At 41.7% G+C, this 12422-nt stretch overlaps 1 protein-coding gene across 1 annotated transcript in view; it reads right to left on the minus strand.

The window, feature by feature from the left end:
• PARD3B (par-3 family cell polarity regulator beta) overlaps positions 1-12422 on the minus strand; it is an 852378-nt gene that overhangs the window by 112496 nt on the left and 727460 nt on the right. The gene's annotated exons all lie outside the window — the stretch shown is intronic.

The following is a 12422-nucleotide window of genomic DNA, read 5'->3' on the forward strand; positions in this document are numbered from 1 at the left end:
TGTCTAGCCAAGCAGCAATGCACTTGGCTTATTAATGTTCACGGAGTAGATGGGTGCTGAAATGGTGTTATTACGAACCTTTTCTATGCTATTTCATACTAAATATAGCAAGCACACTTCCAGGTGAAACTGTCTGGAAACTGAGCTAACACTTTAGAGAAGGTAGGCTGGCATCATTTGCTGACCTTTAGCTTTGAATTAAATTTAGTTCCCCATCCTCATTAGAATCTAACTGCCAAATAGCACTCTACTCTGATTAATAAAGTTTTCTAATACGCATATCACTTTCCAGCGCTCTGCCGAAGTAGAAATCTTGAGCAGGGCTAAAAGGAAGGCTGCAGAAGGAAACAGTACATTCCAGGTCTGGTGAAATCAAAAGCATTGTCCTTGTAAGTCGAGACCAGCTCTGGTTGAAAGAGAGGGGACTGAGGTTAGACAGGGGATGCAGGCACTGCTTCTGACGCCAGTCCAGCAGAGGACTTAGAAAACCATGGGAACCCACTCAACCCAATGCTCTAGGCCAGCGATTTTCAACCAGTGTACCATGAGCATTTTAAAACATGCCATAACCGACTATTTAGTCAGGGGCACTGACCTCTCCTTTCCCTTGGATTGGCAAACAAAAAAATGACTACAGCCAACACAATAGCCATCTGGTCTGAATGAGTCAAAATTATACCTATATTTTTTGTCAGGCTGGCAAAAATTAATACATTTTTTGGTGTGCTGCAGAATTTTAGTAATTAGTTTTTGTGGGCCATGAGATGCAAAAGGTTGAAAATCGCTGCTCTAGGTTAATGTGAAATGCTCCAATTCATATTTTCAGGAGGAACTGGTTGGACCTAGTAAAGGGACTTAGGGATCAGGAAAAAGGACATGAAGAGAGACTGGGTTATTTTTATTTTTTGGGGGGGTAATTGGGAAGCCCTTAGCATCTACCCATTGCCTCCAGGCTTATGCTAGAAACTCAACCTTAGTTTTACTCCAAGGCTTTGATCTCCATTAAAATACAGGTGGTATTGGACGTTGGTCTCTGTAAGACGTCATTCACCTGTGTGTGACTTAATGCTTTGTGGATAAGTTTTGACACCAGGAAGGAAGGGTGCAGAACCTGAGGGCCTCGGGGACCTGGTGAGTGTCGGGAGGTGGAGTGGGGCTTCCCAAAGGAGACCTCTCTTTGCGCTACATTCCTCTCCAAGCCCGTCCCGGGCCAGGATATTTATGGTGCAGAAGACCAGGCGGGGATGGACAACAGGAATTTACTGAGTGCCTCCTGCACCAAGAGTGCTGCCCTTTGTGTGGGGATTCAAGAAGAAAATCATGAAATTTCCCTCAAGGAAACCAAAAGAGCTTTTCTCATGTGTATAATTTCCCTTTTCAGCTGTTGCACGAACTCTCCCCTCCTTGCAAATGCTCTCATAGGTCAACAACGGCAACTCGGGGTGATAGGTGGATATTGTTTCCCATACTATAGCGCTCTATACTGAAATCTTAGGGACCATAAAAACTGAGTTCCTTCCTCTGACCTCCCTAGACACAGGAGCAAGAAAGAGAGTCTCAAATCTTGTGCTTTAAAGAGTGTTTTTACTGAGTGAGAGTCGGACAAGGGCAGAAGTCTGTCTACCTCTAGCCTGCCTTTCAGCTCTAGCCGTCTGATTGCTTTTGTTAAAACCAGTGCCTCCGGTCTCTTCCAAGAGACAGCGAGACGTGTCCCACCACTGCACCCTTCGGGGCACGTGGGCTTTAGGAGAGGATTCATACAGCTGAGGTATGACTCAAATTTTGTGGGTGACAGCAGCTCCATGGCAAAGGGAGTGAACCTATAAAAAATTCAGGACTAGTGTTTCCATATACATCCTCTCCTCTGTACCAAAGAGAATATTCACAGAGTTGCTGTAAAAATATACAAGCCAGACCCAGAGTCGGGGTGCTTATCCGCTCATAAAATATCTCAGACAACTAATTACGTAATAACCTGAAGCATATTTCTTACTGTATAAAGGGGGAAATGTAGTTCAAGAGCAAAAGCAAATGTCTGCAGAGCTCAGGACGAAGTCTTACATCAGGCTGGAAACCCTGCAATTTGACAAACAAAAGGCCAGACACGGAGTTACTGAATTTTGTTTGATGTGCGTCTTTATATAACCAACTTGGAGTCTGCCCACAAGTAAAAAGAAATGTGAAAGCACTATTGCCACGAACAAGCCACAGATGTTTTCATGAAGCCACTGGAAAACAGAGGCAAAGGTTAATGTTTTTGAGGGGGAAGAAACTGTTAATGCTCTAACCACAAAATAAGCATGAACTAAAGGGCATGATTTAGAGATGAACTCTTCAGCTAATAAGTTTGATAAATGACGCCTAAGTCTTATAAAAATGGGACCCAAAATCAAAACTTCACTTTCAAAGTCTTTTGCACACTCTAACTCTAATAAGAGGATAATGCCAAATTCATTCTTAATAAAAAAAAAAGACCACAGGCAGACAATCTAGCCCAGGAACAACCACGCTGTGCAGATAAAACATTTTCCAACTCAACAGACGTCCAATAGATGTGGCATCAGAACTTGCCATTGCACACGCACTGCTGTAGTTTGGTGCTTGGAAGAGTTACAGGCTACTCAGAAATTCATGTATTAAGGGTAGTGATTGAAAACAAATGGAGCGAGAAGCCTACTTAACAGGGTTTTTCACTGGTGATTCTTTTAAGGAAAAAAATTAAAAAGGAAACTTCACCATTCTACCTAATGCGTTTGTTAGAAAAATGTTAAATTAAGTCATTTGTAGTCAAAATGGACAAATTGGAGGTCGGCCTCGGTGCACCGGAGGCTCACCCTACACACATTCCAACAGCGTGTAGTCTGGCTGAAGAGATAGCTAATTGACGATTGTTCCTCCTGCCGCTTGTCCATTAGGATAAATCCAGCTTGTGGATGCCGAACCTTTCAAAGACAAAGAGCTGCATTAATTTTGTACTTCTAGAGCGCTTAATAAATCTGACACTGTCTGGTGGTTTTCTTCCTCTTAGCCCACTTGACAGCCACTGTGATCACAAGTTTCAGAGAATCTATTTTCCTGTGTAAAATTAACAGCAATAAAACAAGCTAAATGGAATATGACCAAGTCACAGAGCTCGTCAGATCGTGGAACTGCAAAACAAATCCTGAAAGCATATTAGAGAGGCTTCGTATTATACACATAAATTCACAACACGGCTCTGAATCAGAGGCTTTCATTTAACATCAAAACAACTATGATGCCAGTTCATTTGCAGAGGCAAACAGTATGCCTCTCACCAAGGAGCAGCCTTGTGTGGTCGGGGCTTCTCACAGCAAATGCTCAGGACTTGTTCTTTCTTAGGCTGACATTTGTATCAAATCAAGTAAGTTCTTCATAATTTTTCTTTTCTAATGGGTTCCCCTCACCCCCGCCCCATATATGTTTGCAAGGGGGAAGAAAAGCAAAGGGCAGCAAAACCAGCCTTAAGTGCTTGGCAAATGATCTTCCTGAATCTGGACCTCATAAATCCTACAAAATGTGATATTTCAACAATAGGCTGGAAAAGCTTTTCTCTCTGCAATGATGAAGCCCAGCTTCAGAATTTATAGTTTCATCTCAGAAATGGACTATAAAAAGAGACTGACTTAGCTGTCTATCAACTAAGCCTGACAATAGCAAATAAGGTGGGAGCTTTCAATGTCAAATATATATTTAATATTAAAATTCTCAGATTAAACATTGCAGAGGGGCTTCCTCTGCAACACATGCTGACGGGAGTGGTGATAGATGGAGCCTGGGTTGTCATAGCAATGTCCAGACCCTGATGTGACATGTCTTTCATTAGCTACTATGAGGGTCTTGGTTTTCTAATACTGCCTATTAAAAAGGAGGCTGTTCTGTTAGGGGTAAGGGTGAGTCGATTATAATAAGATCCAAATAGTCGTGGCTTAGTTCAGTGAGTAAAACAGCCAGGTCATCATTCATTTTTGTCAAGACGGGTATGAAAACCTGCATCCAAATACATCTTGATAAATACAAGTAGAATTTTTGTGAGGGAGGAAACAGAGGTTGATTCAAATAACTATTCCTCCTGGTAATGGAACGAGGCTGAGGCAAAATGAAAACTTTTGATGGTAATTTGGAACAAGCATGAGCTTCCATAAAAATGGAACCTTACTAGTAAGCTAAGAAGTTTAAAGTAAAATGACAAGGTACTATTTTTTACCAACAAAATTAGTAAAGATTAAAGGGAGAAAAAGAGATAATAGTCAATGCTGTCAGGTATGGAGTGAAATGAGTTCTCTCCTACATTGTGGGGGGAAAATTGTTTCAGTTTTTCTGGGAAATTGTTGTCAATATGTTTCAGTCCCAATCTCTTAATGCAGCATTCACCTTCTAGAAATTTTAAGAAAATAATTTATGCTGTATAGCACGAATAATAAACAAAGGTACTTGTCAGAGAGTAATTTATAACAGTGAAAACTTTGAAATACCCTAAATGTCTACCATTAAGGAAAGGTTACATAAATTAATGCATAGTTATACAATCATGTTTTATGTAACCATTAAATGTGAGGGTTTTAAAATGATTAATCGGTACAGAAAAAGATCACAATATAATGGTAAAAATGCAAGATGCCAAAATTTATATATGCATATAAATATTATATATGCATATAAATGAGTGAGCACTATTTACACACAAATTTTCTATACAGTGATAGGCACAAATAAAACTGGAAGAAATACTCTAAAATGTTAAGGATGGTCAACTCTGGATTGTGGGAAATCGGTGATTTTATTTATTTTGCTTTAGCTTTTTGGTTACTAAATTTAACATAAAGCAGTTATCATAGAAAATTTAGAAAAGAAACATATCCTCACCACCAAGTCTAGCTGCCACCTGCTGGGTGCTCACACACCCTTCCATCTATGTCAACAAACAAGTTCTGGCAAGGCTGCGGAGAAAAGGGGACCCTTGCACACTGCTGGTGGGAGTGCAGACTGGCGCAGACACTGTGGAAAGCAGTAGGGAGTTACCCTGAAAAATTAAAAACGGAACTGCCTATGACCCAATGATTCCACTTCAGGGAATATATCCAAAGAAACCTGAAATACTAATTTGAAAGAATATATGCACCTCTATGTTCACTGCGACATTATTTGCAACAGCCAAGATTTGGAAGTAGCCCAAGTGCCCATCACTAGATGAGTGGATAAAAAAGCTGTGGGACACTTACACCATGGAATACTACTCAGCCATAAAAAAGAAGGAAGCCTTACCCTTTGTGACAACTTGGACGGACCTGGAGATTATTATGCTAAGTGAAATAAGCCAGTCAGAGCAAGACAAGTACCATACGATTTCACTCTAATGAACAAAATAAACTAACAAACAAAATAGAAACAGACTCACAGAGAGAGAACAGACTGACAGCTGTCAGACGGGATGGGGGTTGGGTGGCTGGGTGAAAAAGGTGAAAGGATTAAGCAAAATAACCAAAACCAACTCATAAACAGACAACAGTAAGGTGATTACCAGAGGGAAACGGCCGTGGGGGGAGGTAGAAGAGGGTATGGGGGGGGGTAAATGGTGATGGAAGGAGACTTGACTTGGGGTGCTGTGCACACAGTACAATATACAGTTAATGTATTATAGAATTATACACCTGAAACCTATATAACTTTATTAACCAATGTCACCCCAACAGATCCAATGAAAAAGGAAACATACATCTTTAAATAACAAAAATATAAAAAGAAGATATATAACACTGGAGCCAGAACTAACCAGACTAGCGTAGAAATTTGGTGTTGATTAACTTGGTAGTCTGGGATTTCTCTTTTATCAGATTTAGCTTCTTTATCTTCCTTATGAGGAAGAAAGGCTGTGGTGAAGAAGAAAGGAGACTCTGCACCCAATAAGGAAAGCTACAAATATCAGTTACTTCAAATTTCACACAGAGAGAGGAAGAGAGCATTTCATGGGGGACATACGAGGTTGAAGATTAAGTTTATAAAACTGTAAGTTGGTAGTGAAGGGGTCATTTAAATTTAAAATAGAAAAGGACATTTCGCCACTCATACGATGGCAGAGTGAATTGCAAATTTACAAATATAGACACAAAACGGTGTATTGGGAAGCGCGGAGGAAAGCAGCTTTGCAGTTAGCGCGCCTTCCCGCCAGGCTCGCCCGCGCCTCGGGGCAGCGGGGGGGCTCCCCGGGAATGAGTGAAGCGCCCCCACCGGCAGGCCGCAGAGGGTTGTGAAATACTCTAATGGGGCCTAATAAGAGAGCCAGCATCAGACACTACAGGGCTGAGACAAGATGTGACAGCTACCAGAACACAGAATCTCATTACTTCGTCGGTCGTCTGAATCACAAACAGAATTTTAAGTTTGTTTGTATTTCTCCTAACTGAGCCATGAAAAATTAACTGGTGATTTGAAAGGTGGTCTACTGCAATGCGTAATATGCTAAATTTATGGAAGCAGTCTTCTTTGTGTGAATGGGAAAAGGTGTTTAGAGGTCTGACAGTTGAGAATTATCATGGGAGAGGATTACAGTGGGAGACTCTAGGGGATGGTTTGGGAGAAAACAACCCCGGGACACTTCCTAACCCAGAGCTCTCTTTATGAGCTTCTTAAGGAGTCGCTAGCATTTGCAAAAAAGTTCTGGCTCTAATGGGCCACTTCAGGTTTCATTTTGGGTCATTCTCTTTCTTTTTTTATCTTATGTTTTGGTCACCAGCTGCTATGCCCTCTAATCCAGGTGACCACCCGTTTCTGTCCGGCTTTTTCCTGCCTGCAACTTCCCATACTCTCATTTGCCTCCCTTCTGCCTTCTGAGCAGCACAGAATCCTAGGACTGGAAGGGACGTCTGGAACTCTCAACACTGATGGCCATTCAAGGTTTCAAATGGCGTTTGACAGAACCTGAGAGCAGTGAGGACCATTTTGCAGCATCTTGTTTTGCCCTACCTGGCTTCTGCTTCTGGGAATTAAGCATCAAGTTAAGTTTTAAGAATAGAGAATTATTATTCCTTAGGAATCTAACAGGTGAAGTCTTGACATAAATTATTAAGTGATAACATAAATTACTATATCATCACATATTATATGTGGTCCAAAACATTTATTTTATAAACTCAAAATAATGGCCCCTATGTACTCTAAAACCAAAACTTCATGGTTTTAACAATGGACAAAATTTAACCTACATTACTTTACTGATTCTTGAAAACATGTACATCTTGGCTCTAATCTTACTAAAACCAGGACAATTTTAAAAGGCACTAAAGAGGAAATGTGTGTGTGTAAATACAGAGAAGGTTTAGTTATTTTTGTTAACTTTTCATGGCTTCATGACTTGAGTAGACAACTGAAATCACACAGTTTACATATCCTGCGTTACCTTCAGAGAATAATAATATGCTTTAATCTATTTACACCTTTCAAAACAACAGCACAGGAAAAAAATCAGATTTTAAGATGATAAAAGCTTTGGTGGCTGAAGGGAAGCCAGCTAAACAAAAGAGCCTCAGGCACACTGAGCACAGGCGGAGACCAACGTTGCTCTTTTTGTTCCAACTGGGCCGAGTGACGATCCACTCTTCTCTACGAATGTGTATCACTGGGTTAGTGATGCTTCTGTAAAGAAGGTTTGACAACAATGGAGAGTCTCCTGCCGGCTAAACAAAAAGTGACAACTCCATTTGAAAGCCGTCCTCAGATATATTTTATGTGCAGAAATTACCTGTGACAGTCCCCATCAAAATAGAGTTTCATTTCACTTGGAACATAAATGGACAATACAATAGGTTACCCTGAATATTGTCGTTTTGTTCAATTAATGGTTAAGGTATTTTCTAGTGAGTTTCTCATAGGTTACTATTTTTAAATGAAAGTAGGCTTTTACTGATAATTTTTTTTTTTTTTTTAAGCCAATGCCTTTAAGAAAATCATGTATGTAGAAAAAGAGATACGGATATATCAATTTGAAAACCTAGCTCTGGTTACATAAAACTGAATGTACAATGATAAATCATGTTTCTATTGATGGGTCCACAGATGTATCTGGGCAACTTTAACCCAAGACTTTTCAGGTCACTCTTAATATTCGGAACCCACCTGTATGACAAACATCAACATGGATGCACCTACAAAGACAAAACTGTGAACAACACTCGCAGCCTCTAAATTAAAGGGTATGAGCAAGGACACAAACTTGTAATTTGTCAAATGTCAGACTGCAAGGATCAATTCTCCCTTCTGATGTCTGACACGCATCATTTCTGGACTTGAAAAATCACAATGGACTTTGCTTAAAGAATACGTTTTATGCCTGTCTATCATAGGCCAGGGGGCTAAGAAATCTATTGAAGAGGTTCCCAGGGTTCTGTTTTAAATTCCATACAATTTTTCATGGTATTTAATATTGACCTAAACATTACTTTCTCTGCCTTGCCCCACAAAAGATCCTATAGACTCCTAGAAGGGAGGGGCTACACCTGCCTGAAACTTCATCAGCTTTATAGGTAGGTCTTTAGCAGATTCTGGGCCAGAGAACCTATGTGAGAAAGGGGATTGTCCTGAAAACACTGAGTGACTCGCCTGGATTTCTTTACTCCATAGTCCTTGCCCCTCCTTTAAAGATTTTGATATTATTATTGAATGATAGAGATTCTCTTTTATCTTTTAAAAGAATATTTCTGCAAAAACAAAGTTTTTAATAGCATAATTATAAATTTTGATATTAAATTGGAATAAGAAAAATTACAAAGTATGTATGTATTTGTGTGTATGTGTGTGTGTAAAATTCTACTGCCAAAAGCTACTTACAAAGCTCATAACCCAAGTTCTCATTATTCAAGGACAGGACCACCTGGACGATGGACAAAAGATTTCCAATGTAAGAGTTTAAGGAAATTCAGACTAATGTTCCCATTCCTGAAATCTGGGGTCAGGGCGAAGCATTCCTGCAGGGGTGAGCAGAGGGAATTCGCAAGTGGCTCATGGGCACTCTGGTTAACAAAGAAGGTAGCAAAGAGGTATGAAACGGGAGAAGGGAAGCTCAAAGTGGAACAGATGATGACATTAAAGATTTATTTTTTTTACTTAATTGTTTAAAGCCACTTTAAACAGGAATAAGAAAGGATAGTCCAGTGCTGGGAGGAGATGCTCTGACATGATAACAGCACCGGACAAAAGGCAGAGCAACCTGAACTCCTATTTTCCTTCCATTAAAGCATCGCAGAACATATAATTTTGGAGCTGGAAAGAAATGCTGAGACCACTTAGTCCCACCCTCCTGTCTTTATAGATGAAGAAAGATGCACAGAGACATTAAGTGACTCATCTGACATTCCTGTCAAGGGAAGGCAGAAGAGAGGTGGAAAAGAAAGGACCATGGGAGGGAGAGAGAACATGCAGGATCCAGGGTGCTTTCAAGGCATTCTGGTTCCTGGTACTTACGAATTACACCTGGGGTCCTGAGAGAGCTGAGAGGTGTGCCCCTGGAAGCAGAGCTAAATCCTGAATGATACATAGGGCTGAACCTAGACAATAACAGGCAAGGGGGGGAATGGTGCTGTGGTCAGCTGGAGCAATGGTCTCGGGTCATGCAGCTAAGGTTGGGGTGCTTAGAACACTGGGAGGACGGGGTGGGCTTGAGCAAGAAGAAAGCTGACTAGAGTTGTATTTTGAGAGGGATTTGTGAAAGGCCATGCGTGTAGGGAACACAGGGCAATGTTCTCTAACACGGCCCCGCCCCACTGTCCCTCATCCAGATTAATGCAGCGTGCCAAGGGGAACGCGCCATGGACCAAAGGAAGTCGCTGAGGGACACTGGACCCAACAACATTTCCTCACTGGGGAAGGGCAGGGCCCATACACGAGAACCAAAGCTGCCCATTCCTCTGGATCTTCCTGGCAGAGTGTCGGTGTGAGACTAAGGCAGGTGGAGGCCTCCTGAAGGACTCCCAGGTTTCTGGCTTGAGCAACTAAGTGAATAATGGGGCTCTACACTGGGGGTCATAGGCACAAAATAGCAGCAATAGTAGGCAGGAAAGGCTTGTAACCAAGAATGGATATTAACAAAGTGAGGACCAAGTCCGCTGGTATGCAAACTTCTAGAGACATGACATCTTGAGAGAACAAGGGAAAGAGAGGTTCTGGTCTAGGGCACTGCCTTTCACTCTTCCTGGCTAGAACGAACACCTACTGGTAAGGAAGGAAGGATCTGTAGTTAAGTGAGAATCACACTGATGCCGTAGTTTTGTAATTAGTCATACGCATGCCTGAGTTAGTTGTTGACGAAACGCTGCGTGGGAGGACTGCGCACGCTCCCCATCTGAGGGCCAGGCTTCGGCCTCCTGCCTAAGGTGGAAGCTTACGAAGGCAAGCTGGGCGCAGCAAGGACGGACCCGGGATGCCATCAGGACGGACTCGGGATGCCATCAGGCCTGCCGGGGTTACCTCGGCACTGCTCTGGTTACCCGGTCTAGCTCAGCCCGTGCTGAGGCTGCCTCACCGTGCAGTAGCTGGCACCATGCTGGGGCGCATCTCGCTAGAGATGGGAAAGGGGGGCTGCCGGATCTGTCTGCGCCCCGGGAGAAGGAACGGGTTGCTTACGGGTCTTTTTCTCACCCTGGCTTGTAAATTCTGGGAGAGAAGAGCAGTGGTGCTTGTCTAGCAGCAGTTTGGGGGTTAAAATAAAGACAAGTTTCCTGCCATCGGAGCTATCTTAAAACAAGAGGGTTCTCCCATTACCCTAAACTCTAGTATCTAGAAAACTTCACAACGAAGCATGAGCCACCATTGAGAGTATGTTGAAAGGCTTCCAGTGCTGTCCCATGTGGTGCTGGTCCAAACTGCGATGTGCTGGAAAGCGTGAATACACACCAGATCTGGAAGAAAAGCTCTACAATAACTCTTTGAATGCATGTTGAAATTATATGTTGCATATATTAAGTTAGATAAAAATATTATACAATGAATTTTACCTTTTAAAATGAGACTCATAAAAAATTAAAAATTACATATGTGGTTCACGTATTTCTTTCGGACGGAGCTGCTCTACACTGAAGTCAAACAGCCCCACTGTCCTGACACCAAGCTGGGCCTGATGGCTCTGTTCTTGATTTTGATGATTTCGCACATAGAGAAGAAAGTCTCGTCAATTGAGAACATCTTCCCATTTATTGTTATTCATGGCATCCCGCATAATTCATAAATACACTGATATGCAGCTCAGCCCCCACAGAAACATTCTTTTCTCTCTTTTCATTAAGTTACACATGGTTCTAGTGTTGTCAACTTTTTGTTGTGCAAAAAGAGAAACAAATAATTTAACCTAAAATATGACATTCCAACAAAAATATGTAAAAAAAGACATACTCTAGAACCCTTTGTGTTTGTTTAGGATGCAGATCAATGAGGATAGTATCTTTTATCAGAGAAGCTAGTATTTAGTTAAGACGGGTCTTATTCAGTTAAAATAATATCAAGCCACAAATATTAGGTAAGTTTAATACAATTGGCTTTGAATGAAATGATGGAATAAACAGAACCATTGATCTCTTAATTGAATGGGATGTGGTGGAAAAATGGATCCCTTATTTGTAATGCTAAAACGTCTCTTGGCAAGTTTGTAATAGTGCTTGAGAAGAGAAATTTAAATTTATGCCTATTCGACTGTGGAGACAGAGCATGTTGCTAAGGTGCAAGAGATTTCTGCGAGTGTAGCAAGAAGTCAAAGCAGGGACACTGAAGCAGACGCAGCATCTACAATACAAATAAGACAAAAAGAAAGCCAGGCTCTCTCCCTTCCAGAAAACACAACCAGAGCAGCACCGAGAGTATCCCGGCCTGTATGGGCATGAGCTTTCTCGCCCTCTCACTGATGGGAGTGAATGGCAGCTGAAACTTCAGAAGGTTATGAAAAGACTTGCTACATATTTATTTAAAATGATTTTTATAATCAGTAACCATCAAGCGCTGCCTTACTCTAGTCTACACCCTTCTAATCACAGTGTGGTCCCTGGACCAGCTGTGGGAGTGTCACCAGGGAGCTCATTAGAAATGCAGAGTCTCAGGCCCCACCTTGGCCCTCTCCAATCAAAATCTGCATTTTAACGAGATCCCCAGGTGATCTGAATGCAGGGGTTTGAAAAGCTAAGCTGTTCCTTTGTAGAAATACTCTGTCACAGCGGCTTACTCTCTGTATGTAGAACCCCATGGAAGGTGACCTCCTGCCTCTTGCTTTGCTTATGAAAAGAGCACCTGAATGTTAGGGATCCTGGTTGGAGGCAGCTTTCAACCCATCACTGGTCAATTAATGCAGCTTTTAGCTGCAATTATTGGACATCACTGCTCCCCACGTGCTTCTGGCATCTGCACACAGGTTTTTACCCCATTCCTTC

Source organism: Miniopterus natalensis, chromosome 8 (genome assembly GCF_054644295.1).
Source record: "Miniopterus natalensis isolate mMinNat1 chromosome 8, mMinNat1.hap1, whole genome shotgun sequence".
NCBI classification, from domain to species: Eukaryota; Metazoa; Chordata; class Mammalia; order Chiroptera; family Miniopteridae; genus Miniopterus; species Miniopterus natalensis.